Here is a 13,967-nt window from a genome sequence, read left to right as displayed (position 1 = left end):
AAGCACCATGCTTCTGCTTTGGTTATATATCTACTTGAGGAGGTTTGGGGAGACAGGCTGAAGGACATTGTGAGAGGGCATTTTCCCACCACAGAAACACAAAGCTCATGCTTTGTAATAGATGGGTCATCAAAACATGCTCCTTGTCCCAAATCTGACTTTATTTCCAAAAGTCCTAGTTACCATGAGTAACATTAAAATGCTAGTTATGAGTGGGGCATTTAGAAGCATGTATCTAAAGTTTCCTAGCAACGTAACAAGTGATTCCAAAGGCATCCTGGAGTTAGAGGAACTTTGTTGATGTTTAGATGCAGGCAACAGAATTCACTAATAAAGTGCTACTCATTTCATATGCTTCATACAGTCATTTAATTGTAAATTTATGGTATAAATTCCTTACTGTGATCTCACTGTCAATCAAAAGTATGGTCATGTAGAACATAACTAAATGTCGGACAATATTTTAGCATAGGGAGGGTGAAAACACTTTTAAATTAAATAGACCAATTCACTAAACTTGAAACCTTGAAATCTGTTAACTGAAAATGGGTCTAATCTCATCGATAAGAAAGATGCAAAAGCTTACTTTAGGAGACTTTGATTCCTTCTCATCACTAGGTACAGATATATATCTATACCTACAGATATCTATAGGTATAGATATATATACTCTTCCCTCTTCACCTGCCCCCTCTCCTCCCTCCTTCCCTTCTCTTCCCTTCCCTTTCTTTCTCTTTCCTTTTTTCTTCCTTTCTTTGTCCTTTCATTCTTCCTTCATGCTTCAAGCTCACTTAACTCGCCATCTTCATTCCACAGACAACAATTTATTTCACAGACTAGGAAACTGAAATTCAACGTGTTTCTGAAAGATCAGGCTGGGAATTCCATTTCTAGTTTGAAATGAACAATCTAAACGGTATTGGAAAAATCATTTGAATCAGGGGCACTCTGAAAGGCACCCACAGATTTCAGGTTCTACATAATAAATAAAATATTTGCATTTACATTTAATTTACATGTGTTTATTTCTTTTTTTTAATTAATATTTATTTTTAAAATTTTATTTTATTAGTTTAAAGTGTACAGTACATTGGTTAGACATTTATATAGTTTATAAAATGATCTCCCTAATTGCTTTCTCTCCTCTGGCTCTCCACTTAGCCATTACATTAATGCTGACTGCATTCCCTATGCAGTGCTCCCCAACCCCATGACCATCTATCAACTACTAATTTGTACTTCTTTAACCCTTCACCCCATTCTCTCAGTCCGCCAATTCCCTCCCCTCTAGCCATCACCAGATGGTCCTCTATATTTGTGAGTCTGTTTTCAATTAGATTATTCTTTTTGTTCCTGAGGTTCTGCATGTAAGGGAAATCATATTGAAATTGTCTTTGTCTGTCTGGCTTATTTTGCTCAGCATAATAACTCTAGGTCCACCCATGTCATAGTAAATGGTAAGATTTCATGCTGAGTAATATTCCATTATTTATATGAAGCATAACTTCTTTATCCAATCGTCTGTTGATGGGCATTTTGGTTGCTTCCATGTTTTGGCTATTTTGAATAGTGCTGCCATGAACACAGGAATGCACAGATATTTACAAAATATTGTTTTGGTTTTCTTTGGATAAATACTCAGAAATGCAATTCCTGGATCAAAAGGTATGTCTGCTTTAAATTTTTTGAAAAACCTCCGTACTATTTTCCATAGTGGCTATACCAATTTACATTCCCTTACGTGCTTATTTCTTATTTTATGATGCTGAAAAATGACATACTTGGGGACTTTTTTCCTTCAAATAATGAAAATATCCTGTGAGGTATGATATATGACTGAAAAGAATTCCTACTCATGTGATTAGGGTATTTTTCTTCATTATTGCTAATGTCTTTGGGCCTATTGGAATCCTGAGCTTCATTTGCAACAGGGCACAATTAAATCACTATTGACTCCCTTTTCCAGATCTCTAATAAAAATGGGGGAGGGTAAGGAAATACATTGGTTCCTGCCAAGGAAACCTCTCCTCTTCTGTATGCATCGCCATGTTTCCTTTTAGAGCTTATTGTCTTACAAATGGTTTTGATTCAGCTCACAGGCTTGTGTTCTTATCCAAGATCTACACACCATTTTACAAATGAAGTCAAGAGAGGTACATTAGATTAAATATTGATTTAAGTGTAAATCTAGCATTTGGGCAAAGCAGAAGGGCATCAGGTTAGCTGCAGGTAAGGCCACCTCTACACAAATGCTTATGGCGGGACATGATTATGTAAGCAAAGGACAGTAGAAATCTGGGAGTGCAATCTCAGACCCCTAGCTAAAGACACAGGGAGCAATGGCCATGTTTTGATTTCTTTTTCTTTCCCATTATCCTTTTAGAAACTGAGTTGAACAATATTTTTAGATAGAAATAGATATGAAAATTGACAGAGTTATACAGGGAGTAGGAAAATCCAGATTTAATTCCTGGTTCTACTGCTGACCAGGACTCAGTAACTTCCCCTCTCTGAATGTTAGTTATCTCAGCTCTCAGTGAGGATAATCATACCTCTTAGCCAACCTCATAATGCTACTGCAAGGAGCCCACGAGTTCATGAGTATATAGGATCTGTTAGGATGGTAGAGGCTGGAAAGGAGAAATTTTCATTGTTGCATAGGATGACACACTCAATCTGCAAAATGGTTCTGTTTTTTTGTTTTACATCTGTTCTTTGTGCTTATTATCACCAAACATGGTTCCCTACAAAAAAAGCTTTCCTAGTTTCCTGGACCCCCTTTAAAATAGCATTATCGATGATAAATCTTAAAATTATACAACTTAATCAGCACAACATTCTTATTAGACATCGATATCCACCCTACTCTACTTCCCCACCTCTTGCCTCACATCCCCTTTTGATCGAACTGTAAGAGGAATGGACAGAAAAATAATGTTAAAAGGCTTTTAGTTGTCCAGATCCTTACACCACTCATGAACATCGGACACAGTAACATCATCAGGTGGTCAAGAAAGAGATGATTACCTTCACTGGGAGCTGAGAAAACTGAAACTCAGAGGTTAAGTTACTCGTGCTAGTCATCAACAAAGCCACACACTAGGTTTTCAATTCCCTAAATAACCCTATTTCTTTGTCTACCTCTGCCTGGATCCCTATACTCCTTGATCCACAGAACACCATGAAACCTTGATTTCCTTAAGGGAAGGGTAGCCCCAATGCCCTAGTGGTGCAGAATTAACACATATTTGAAAATAAATACAAAAGAAAAAAGTTCAAACATGAGCATTTGTGGGTTAGAGGAAGAGGGAATCAAAAAAATACAAATTTATATGCTATATATAACCCCTCTCACTCATATGTTAATATATTTTTGCCAATATGTTTAATGTGAACTTGTTATGGTCATATTGAGACTAGAAAAGAATCAACATGGAACTAATGCCCATGACTTAATCATGTTAAGAAGAATTCTGAGGGCTAATCTAGGCTTAGCAAGAAGAGTGATTTGTTTGATTGGTAATGTCTGCCAATCAAGTGGCATGGCAATGGGTAGCCCAGAGAATGGTCTAATGTTTTAAATATTTCTGAATCTGAAGGCTTTTGTACTCTTCAGATCTCCAACAGTCTCTCCACCACTCCCTGTTTCTTACCCTTAGCCACCTTAAACTTTTACTGGCTCCTGAAGGCATTTTGGTTTATGATCTTAAACCACAGGCCAGATTACTTGGTCTGGCATTGAAATCCTTCTGCAGGCTGAATCCTGCTACTTTTGCAACCTTATTTTCCATTAATCCCTAGTACGACCCTCTTCTCTGTCTTGACTTTCTCACTGTCCCTTTTATTCATACCGGCAGCCAGCCTTCTGTTTCCCCCTAAATGATGATGTCTCATCATTCTTCAAGGCCAAGTTAAGCTCTATGTCCTCCATAAAATTTACTTAGCCATTTCAACCCAGATGGATCATTTCCACTTCTAAACAAGTAAATATTTCTTATCACACAATTCATGTTTGTTCTTAATCTATACTGTCTTGGTAGCATTACTCAACAGTTTGACATAATTTATATGTATATTTTATAAGCAATGGCATATATGTAATATATATATACATGCATATATATAATTTGTTTTTACATATAGACTGTAAAATATTTAAAGAAATTTTATACTTCTATGTGTTTCCTTCATACCTAGCATTTATAGTATATGCTCAAAAATGGCTGCAGAATAAATGATTAAACAAAGGAGTATGTGAGAGAACATTCTGCACTCTAGAAGATGAAAATGAAGCACTGCACAATATATTGATTCTCATAAATTTCATTCTCATGTGGTGCTAATTACAAATAGATCGATCAATAGATCGATCCACCTATCTTCTTTCTATCTATCTATCTATCTATCTATCTATCTATCTATCTATCTCCATCCATCCATCCATCCATCCATCCATCCATCCTATTTTCCATAAGAACCACACCCAAAGTTAATAGATATAAACTCTAGTGTGCTGGGAACTTTCATTACATACAAGATTACAGCTTACTGAAGGGATAGTCTGGGTTCACCTAGAATTCCTAGGAGATTTTTCTTCAGTGGCTTTCAAGATCTGCTCCTGAGGGCACCTAGTGGTAAATTATCAACAACTTCTCATTTATTAAGCTTCTACCAAGAATTTTAATAAACTGCATCATTCAGTCATCACAACTACTCTGTGAGGCAGCTCTTATTAGCTCCATTTTCACAGATGAGCAAAACTGAGACCAAGATGAGTAATCTATCAAGGTCAAAGAGTACTGTCTTTCTGAGCCAGTACTTAAAGGGCTTTTTTGTACAGTAGAAGTACATAATTTTCACATGAGTATTGTTAAATGTTGACGTGAGAATCTAGATTCTTTCTTCTCTACTTATATTAAAGGGAGTCTTGTCTCTAGTTCCAGAATATCCAAATCAGTTTCCTTCTTTGCCACATGCATGAATGGCATGACGAATGGCCTTAACACACATTTGTATGAACAGGAAATCCCTCACCCATGGAGAACTATGGAAAACCCATATCACTGCTTATGCCTTAGCAAGAGAGCCAAGGTCAGATGTCACCCTCTTCTGAAAAACCTTAGAATGGTTCTCCATTGCCTTAACATGATTAACAACAGTTTTTGATTTCTTTGCACACTTGTAAATATTAAAATTAAGAAAAAGGCTGGTGTCCAGTTGAAAGTATTGAGTGTATTACTTCTAGTCATGCAACTATTTACTCGGTTGCTTTTTGCATTTGAGGTGGTATTTACAATCTTCACATTGCCCTGACTGTGTTTGTTTATATACACACAAGGTGACAGTCAATCATGCTGCAGTAAATATCGCCTTGGCATTCTATGCTGTCTCTTTCTACTTGTCCTTTGCAAGCTGTATGCAGCCTAGGCTATGACACATAACCCATTAAGCTTACCTGAAACATATCCTCAAAACAGTATGCATTGTGTGTGGTGCAGCAAAGATAAAATTTGTTTTAATTTTAAAAAAGTGGCAGCATACCTCTAAGGGCTGCAGGCACCCCAATGTGCTGTTTCAGCAGTTGGAAGGGCAAAGGTCTTGAGCTTGGTATTTAAGACACTTCATAATTTTGGGCCCAGCAGAACTTTCTAATCTTCCTCCAACTGTTTACCTTCCCTCCTCCAAGGTGAGGTTAGATTGACCGAAACCTTGTCCCTCACTTTCAATTCCCTGTGTCTGTGAGGACTCTGTTTTGTCTGCAGAGAACGTCTACTCTCCTCACATTTGAATGTTAAAGCCAAGTCTTCTCCAAGAAGTCATTCTTGAGTCTTTCCCTTCCTACCTACAGATCGTCCCTCCCATGTCTCACTTTTTGCATGTGACTTATTAGATTTCTCATCACTTTGTCTCTTGTATTAGACATCCTCGTAAATACATCCTAACTCCTCTATTAAATTTTAAGTGCTTTAAAATATGATCCATAGCTGAATATCTACTCCGACTGCACCACTCAAAGAAGGTATCATTCTACCTTATTTAACATAATAAGAAGTCCTTAAGGACACTAGCTGCCATGTTTTGATTTTTTTAGGTACAGCAATTAATTTTTGCCAGTTCATTTGGTATTTCTGTTTGTATCCTCTGGGCCTACCCTGGAGATTGCATGTAGGTGGTTCTTGTGCAAGCAAATGGCTTTTCAAGGGCATTTTCTGGCTGCAGGGACATTCTTGACCTGCGTTGGTGTGAAGGGCAGGCCCTAAAGTACTAGAGATTTAGCATCCTAAGAATGACTTCGACAAGTGAGGAGTTAGTGGATAAATACCCTTGGCTTCCTCCCCCATCTGCAGGACAATTCTGAAGTGTGTCCCAAGCTGTCTTGCTGAGGGTCCTCGGTGGAATTAAACTCCTCTGGTCCACAGCTACACTACACACTGACATACCTTTCATTGTCTTTCCTTTCCTCCTATTCTCATTTTACCAGCTCTTCCCAGTGTTTTCTAAATTTTTGTCTCAGGGTCTGCAGTTGCGGGACACAAACTAAGACTATTTCTATCCTCTTCCTATAATCTCTGGTAATCAGATCTGAGATTAGAATTTGGAACACAGTGAACCTGATTGACTGGCACAGAAACTCATCTCATTACCTCCAGCAGATCCTACAAGGCAAGACTTGTCCAGAGGATACAAAAAACACAGCAGGCCTGGTAGAATAAGTTCATAGGAGCCAGCAGAGCCAGCTGGGGCTGGGGCCAGAGTAACTTCACCTTGAAATTACTGTTGTTTTCAGTGTTGGGAAAAGTAATTGGCTGCACTGAATAACTGGAAAAAATACATCTATCACTGTTTGGATAATAAAATAAAACCAGTTATCATATATTTAGGAGTTCACAAACATGCTTGCTTATAATGCTGAGTATTACAAAACCAGAATCTCAGCTCAAGATCTAATACCTGATCAGAAAGACAAATGTTCTTCACAGTAATGACATTTTTACCATTACAAAAAGAGCAATTTACTTTCCCAACTTCCTCTTCTTACTATCCTAGCCTGTCAGAGAAAATCGCCGTCTCACACATGAAATATTTTCAAACTGGAGGTGGCAGGTTTATGGAAAATTACTCTGAATATATTTGGGCTCAGACCAACTCTCCCAGCTCTATATTATTCATGATAAGCATGATTTCCAAGCCTTGGCTTTGTCAGATTTTCCTATTAATTGTTAATGTAACAGCTAAGTCTCCCTGGAGTGTGTGTTATTTTCTCATTTATAAAATCATAAGCCTTGGGATAATCCTTCATTAGATCAATAATATTCTCATCAAATGAAAGTAACACTGCCCACGTGAGAGATATAATAGGTAACCGTGGCACTGGAGTGCTGTTCCTATTACCTTGTGAGTTTGTCTTCTTGTCTCCATCCCCACACTCACTCTGCAGGCGCATCACCTGGACTAACACAGCAGCCTCTTAGTCAGACCCCTGGCCCTCCCCAAATTTCTCTAAAACATCCTCCATGTTGTCATGGGGCACCCAGCCCATAGATCTCGCTACTCTGCTCTGAAACCACTGAGTTTCTATAAAGATGATTTTTTTTTTTTTTAAATCTACCCCACGTACACTTTCCCCTCCCAGCAGAGCCCCTCATTTTTCTTTGTGGGCAATTACTCTTCCCTTGTGTGTGCAAACCTGAAAAGGGCCTCTGGATTTTATCTTTCTGGACTCTGGATCTTCGACATGCAGTGGTGTACAGAAACATGGTCGAAGGTGTATGCTGACCAGACTCTTTCTGCTGGGTGATCACTGATGATATTTCTCTTTCCTGGCCCTTTGGAACTGCTATTCTCCAGGTAATCCTCTTAGTCCCCAAAGTGGAATCCCCAGCCACCCTGTGAACTTTATAAACCTCCAGTGTACTTCCTGTGAGTGTACTTTAGCTTAACATAGAATCCGTTTCCTTTGCTTATAAGCAAGGAACCCTGTCTAACACAGCTCCTCACTGCCTTCAAGGTAAAGATCCATAATCTCAGATCTTGCCTATTCTCCCATTTCCACTCTGCACTTTGGCCACACCTGCCAAATCACCACTCCCTGGACATAGCACAGAGCCACACAATTGTTCATGCAATTTCTTAGTGGACACCCTTGGCCCCATTGAAGAGTCTTGCTTACAGTCCAAGGCTAAGATCAAAGGCCTTTCTCTGTGGGGCTTTCCCCCATCTTTACATCTGCTCCTTTCCCTCCAGGCAGACTCCATCCCTCCCTCCCCTAGGGCCCTATGGTTTATTGTTTATTCCACATAGCACTTATCACTCTTTATTAGATTTCTGTGTTGGTATGTATGAGGTTCCTGAAGGCATAGTTCGTAACTTAGTATTATTTATATTATTATTACTAGTTTCATGTATATAGTACATTAGACATTTATATAGTTCATAGAACTGAGATGGGACATCACTTGTAAAATTCTTAATCTTTTAGCAGAAAATGAAATGGGATATCTCTTGCAGAGTTAATCTTTTTAGTAAATCTAGTTAAGTTTTCTTCCCTCCTTTCTTTGGAAAAAAGGCCCTCTTCCTCAAATCATGATAATTGCCTGAAGCTGGTGACTCAGATCCTCTGGCTATTGATAAGGGTCATCAGCCATTGTTAAACAGAAATGGTGTTAAGCGGGGCAGGGCCCTTAGAGTCTGAGGGGGAGGGAACTTTAGGCCAAAGGTCTTTTTGCTCTTTAAGAAATATATTAACCACGCCTGTTTTTAAATAATCAATTCAAATCTTCTTTTCCTTGTCTAGGGACTGAGGTGGCACTTCAGCAGGAAACCCAAGACCCCACCCTGACTGAGACAGAAAGGGAAAGAGCTCCGTGAAACCCCTGTAGGCAGAGACTACGGCCATTCTCGGCCATTCTCAGCAGGAAGCAGATACGAAAGAAGAGACCTCCTGTCCCTCAACATCCATACCAGTAAGGGGGTTCATGGCTTTTAGAAAAGAGTTAGGTAGGAAAGTTACTTGGGGGATTTCGGGTCTGTCTGCAAAGACAATGAGGTCATCCTATCTTAGAAGGGGTCTGCCCTAGTCTACCCACAATTAAGCAAGCCAGAAGGCATTTTTTCTTTTTAACTCAAACCAGTAGGCAGAGAATTAGGTACCAGTTTAAGCCAGTCACTTGCATCTGCACAATGAAGACCCCAACGACCTTCAGCTTGCCTGAGCCTCATTATGTCATCGTTATAATATGATGCATATGCCCGCAAGTTCATTAATATCATTATAACAGACTGAATTCTGGGAACAAACATGCGCAAAAAGCAAAATGATGAATCACTGAGTCCTCTTTATCATAGCTGTTAATCAAGGAAGCCCACTCAAAGTAACCATCCACAGCAAAAAGGGATAAAAACCCCAAAGTCTTTGTTACCAGGCCTTTGAGCCACGTTTCTCTTGCTCAAGTCTGCTTCCGCGTCTGGAAGTGTACTTTTCTTTCCAATAAAACTTCTCTTTTCTACTATATTTCGGTGTCTTGCTCAATTCTTTGTTTGAGACATCGAGAACCTGGACAAGGTGCCAGGAGAGGACCCCGCTCTCCTGTAATGGAACAATCCCTAATTGTGCTGTCTCTCCTCTGGCTCTAAAAATATGGAACACTTCACGAATCTGCATGTTATCCTTACGCAGGGGCTATGCTAATCTTCTCTGTATTGTTCCAACTTTAGTCCATGTGCTGCCTAAGAGAGTGCATATTTTTACTCTTTATCACCCTAAGTCCTATTGGGTTTAGGCATGTCATGTGGTAGTTCAGCATGATGATGTGGTGTCTCACCTGGGCTCAAGCACCAATTCTGCTGTAACTAGCTGCTTGGCTTTGTGCAAGTTACTTGAGCTTTCCAAGTTGATTCATCTATAAAATGGGGATAATAGTGCTGACTTTAGAGGATGGTTGTGAAGGTAAAATACAGCCTGGAGACAACAGTCACCACTACTAGGCACTCAATCAATGTGTGTTGAAAGAATAACTGAACAAATTCAAGTTTTCTCTAGTACCCTGATAAAAACAACGATGTACAAATGAAACAAGTAAAGTCACTTAAGGGTAATGAGAAGCACATATCGCGAGGAATTATAAGTGTGTGTATGTGTGTGTGTACACATGTGCTGTTTCAAGGCTTCTCTTTTGGTTAGAGTCTAACAAAGCAAACTAATGGGCAAGACTGGTTTTCTGTGACCAGCCCATGCAATCTCAGATGTAACAAGAAAGCTAGAAGTGCCTCTGCCCTACAACCATGGTGATTATGGTTCTCTGGACTCAGGCATACAAAGATAACTCTCTTGTCTCTTGAGAAAATATTCTACACAGCTCCACAATGTACTGCTCAGTCAGAGGGCTACGCTCTAGGAAATGAAGATATATTATTTTATATAATTAACTAAGTGGACTTTAGTTACTAGCATAGGAGCTTTTAAGTTGAATGAGGATGTTAACCTGCTCAGGGCATTTCTGCTGAGTCAACCAAGTGAGCAATTGTGACTACAGGAAAGGCTGGGTTGGTTTACACTTGAGTCTATTTATATAATAAGATAAAATCTTTGATTTAATTACACAGTGTAGATGTATACACTATGGTGATAGCTATCTGGGGCAACATGGTACTCAAATAATAGCAAATCAGGAGAGAAAAAATATGCTTAGTGATGAATTAAGGTGGGAAAATTCTTAAGATATTTGACAAAAGAAAGACTGAATTCCAGTTCTAATTTTACCAAAAAGGGCAAGGCATATTGCACAGTAAAATCATACCTTCATTCTTCTGACTCCAAGATGGATTCTGCAGAAACACACACTTTCATTGGGTAAAATACAATGAGATGCAGTCATATCATTGAATATAATTTTTGAAGAGCTACTCAGAATGACTGCAGGAGGAGAAGGGGGTCCCAGCGCCTGCTGTCCTAATTCTGAGTCCTTTGTGGGCCGCAAGATGGAGGGAGAATCCTTCTGAGATAATGACCAAGTGACCGGAGGGTCCCTGCTGCCCAGTGGGAGGAGTGCTCCTGTGGAACCTTGGGCAATACAGGCCAAGGCTGGGTGTCAATCTTCCTTCTGGAAAATGAGGAGCTTAGGGATGTGATCAGAGCTTCTTCACTGGGCTATTGTAGCTCCAAAGTTCTGAGGAAGGGAGGAGCTCTGGGCTTCACCCTAGCCCTCCACTCCCATCTCAGCGAAGCTGCCACGCTTGTACATGTTTTGTAAGATTGTGTGAAACAAAAAGACTGAAGCTAAATATTTAGGAAAATTCTGGTCTAGACAATTGTGATTGAGAACATTTAATAGTACTTACCATGTGCCGGGCTCTTTTCTAAGCACTTTACATACATCAAATCATTTGATCCTCACAACATCTATGAAGTGTATTTTTATTTTATTTTATTTTATTAGTTTCAAGTATACAGTACATTGATTGGACATTTATATAGTTTACGAAAACGATTCCCTTAATTGCTTTCCCTCCTCCGGTTATCTCTATTTTATAGCTGAAGAAACTGAGCTATTAAGCAACTGGCCCAAGTTCATAAAGCTTGTAAGTGGCAGAACTGGGATTTGAACCGAGGCAGTCTGGCTCCATGACTGGTGTTCGTAATGCCTATGCTCTATTACTTCTCCCTAATATCTTTATTTCTCAAAGATTCCATGAGTCCAATATCAGAAACTTGGTCTCATCTTTAAACATAAACCTTGACTCATAAAATCAACTTTGATATCCAAAATATTCTCTACTAGAGGGCTTTCTTTGAGCAAAAATTCAGGCTTATTGCCTTTTAGCTAAAGATGGGTAAGAGAATGACTTTAGATTCCCTTAGCAGAATGTAGGCTTTTGAAAGACAAATGCAGATCGGTGTTCCTTCTTCATTCTTTCCTTTCTTCCTTTCACATTTACTAACAAGCTGCCATAGGCCAGGAACCAAACTAAAGAGTAGAGAGAGGGAATTGAACAGTTCTTGACACTAAGGACCTTGGAGTCTAGGGTGAAATGAAAATCTATAATTCATAGAATAAATCCTGAGGCAGCCATAAGCTAGGATGACATGTCAATAAAGAAGGAGAAAGAATCCAAGAGGAGGGACCTTTACATATTTGAGGATAACAGCAAGAGGATTTAGCCAGATAGACAAAGCAGGAAAGGTCAACTCTGGCTAAATAAAGGTAGGACATATTCAAAGAGATGCAGATGGGCGATAACACAGCATCCTTAAGGCCCTTCAAATAGTTGGCGTGACTGGCAGCTGTCAACTATCTGGGGTATCAATGATGGTGGCTCAAGAGAAGAGCAAGGGCCTGGTAAGGGAAGACCTCATATATAAAGTAGCTTAGATTTTGTTTATAAGACAATAGGAGGTCTCATAAATTACAGTATGAACCTACCAGAGGGATGCAAGAGATAAGAACAGAAAGAATGAACAGTATTTCTATTACTAATAAATCAACAGTAATTGGGTATATATAATTCAAGGCTAAGAACTGACAGGAGTTGGTCATGCTCATCATGGCTCATTTTACATGATAGCTCCTTAGAATTTCCTGCAAGACAGATAATTACCCTAGAAATGGATGGTCCCATGAAGGACATACTCCTGGCACACATCCTCCTGTGCATTGACCAGGAGGTAAACTGACAACCAGGCCACAAAAAACTCATTCCATTGTACCTGGCACATAAGCCCTTACTGCTCACATAATGAATGTGCCACTTGCCTTCTCAATATTCAATTCCTTTTGCAAATACCTCTCTGGTAACCTTGGGTCCCAATCATTCTTTACCTTCTATCATGTGGCTGAAATAGAGTCTATCCTCCTAGTTTAAGGCCCAATAAAATAACTGGAGTGTTCATTAGATTTTCCCCAAATTAATTACTTAAGCCATTAATATCTGGAAAGTGAACACAGCCAAGAAAGGGTTCAAAGCTCTTCCAGTCCTGGTGAAAGGACAAGAGCTGTTATTGACAGCAGATTCTCTGCTAGATCCGTTCGAGGGATTATTTCCCTTAATCCTCAAGGTAAACTGGGAAAGCAGGTATTCTTCTCATTACAGATGAGAAAACTGTACAAAGAAGTAAGTATCACTCAGTGAGGAGGTGCCGAAGGGATCCAACCCCAGGTCTGTATGACCGCAAAGCCTGCACTACTATTTCCCAAGCGGTTTCTCTTTTAAAGGATTGAAAGAGGTTAGAGAAACTCCATGCAGTAATGTGCATGGATGTGAGGAAAATTCTAGTACTCCTATTTGGATACCGGTGCTGATTAAATTGCTTATAATATTGCAGGGTTACTTTAGGTGACCTCACCTGTGGAGCATTTTTAGCAGCTTTTGCTTCTCTATCACATTGCCGCTGAAGCTTTCAGGCTGGGCTGTCAGATCCCATCAGGTAAGACACATTCTTAGGAGGTTCTTATCATGCAAACAGGACTAATCTGCTCTTCTTCTCTTTGGCCTAGCTGTCTGTATCTCCTGCTGGGTGATATGATTCAATAAGCTTGGCTCTTAAAGAAACTGAATTAGATTTTAGGAAACTATTACACTCCCACCTCTCCTCAAATATCTCCAAAGATTTGATCCTGGTACAAGAGAAACTCACACCTATTTTAGTGTGAGGCGCAGAACACATTCAGTCTGGGGAGATGACATCACCCAAAGTGTGGCATTTCCATGAGCATAACTGAACATAAACACAGCCTTCTTATTAGCATGTTTCAAATATTTAGCAAGATCAAGACTACATTTACATGCATAATGTCTGAAATAATGTACCTTCTGTTGTGAATGAACCTTGAAATTGTGAGGTGCCTAAGGCAAAGTTCTTCATCTGCTTTTCTAAGGTCGCATTTTAATCATCTTGAAGATCCCAGAAGTACAAGGGGACATTAAAACAAGAGCTCACATGCTAGCACCTATAGTCAGAAAACTGACAATTC

At 39.4% G+C, this 13,967-nt stretch overlaps 1 protein-coding gene and 1 non-coding gene across 3 annotated transcripts in view; both read right to left on the bottom strand.

Annotated features, from left to right (window-relative positions):
* LOC107512925 (schwannomin-interacting protein 1) overlaps positions 1-13,967 on the bottom strand; it is a 774,922-nt gene that overhangs the window by 342,023 nt on the left and 418,932 nt on the right. The window lies entirely within an intron of this gene.
* On the bottom strand, positions 9,632-9,738 carry LOC118602305. Its single transcript, XR_004950655.1, has one exon. It is a non-coding gene; the product is annotated as a U6 spliceosomal RNA (small nuclear RNA).

This window comes from Rousettus aegyptiacus, unplaced genomic scaffold (assembly GCF_014176215.1).
Source record: "Rousettus aegyptiacus isolate mRouAeg1 unplaced genomic scaffold, mRouAeg1.p scaffold_m13_p_4, whole genome shotgun sequence".
NCBI classification, from domain to species: Eukaryota; Metazoa; Chordata; class Mammalia; order Chiroptera; family Pteropodidae; genus Rousettus; species Rousettus aegyptiacus.
This window is presented reverse-complemented; position numbering and strand designations above follow the sequence as displayed.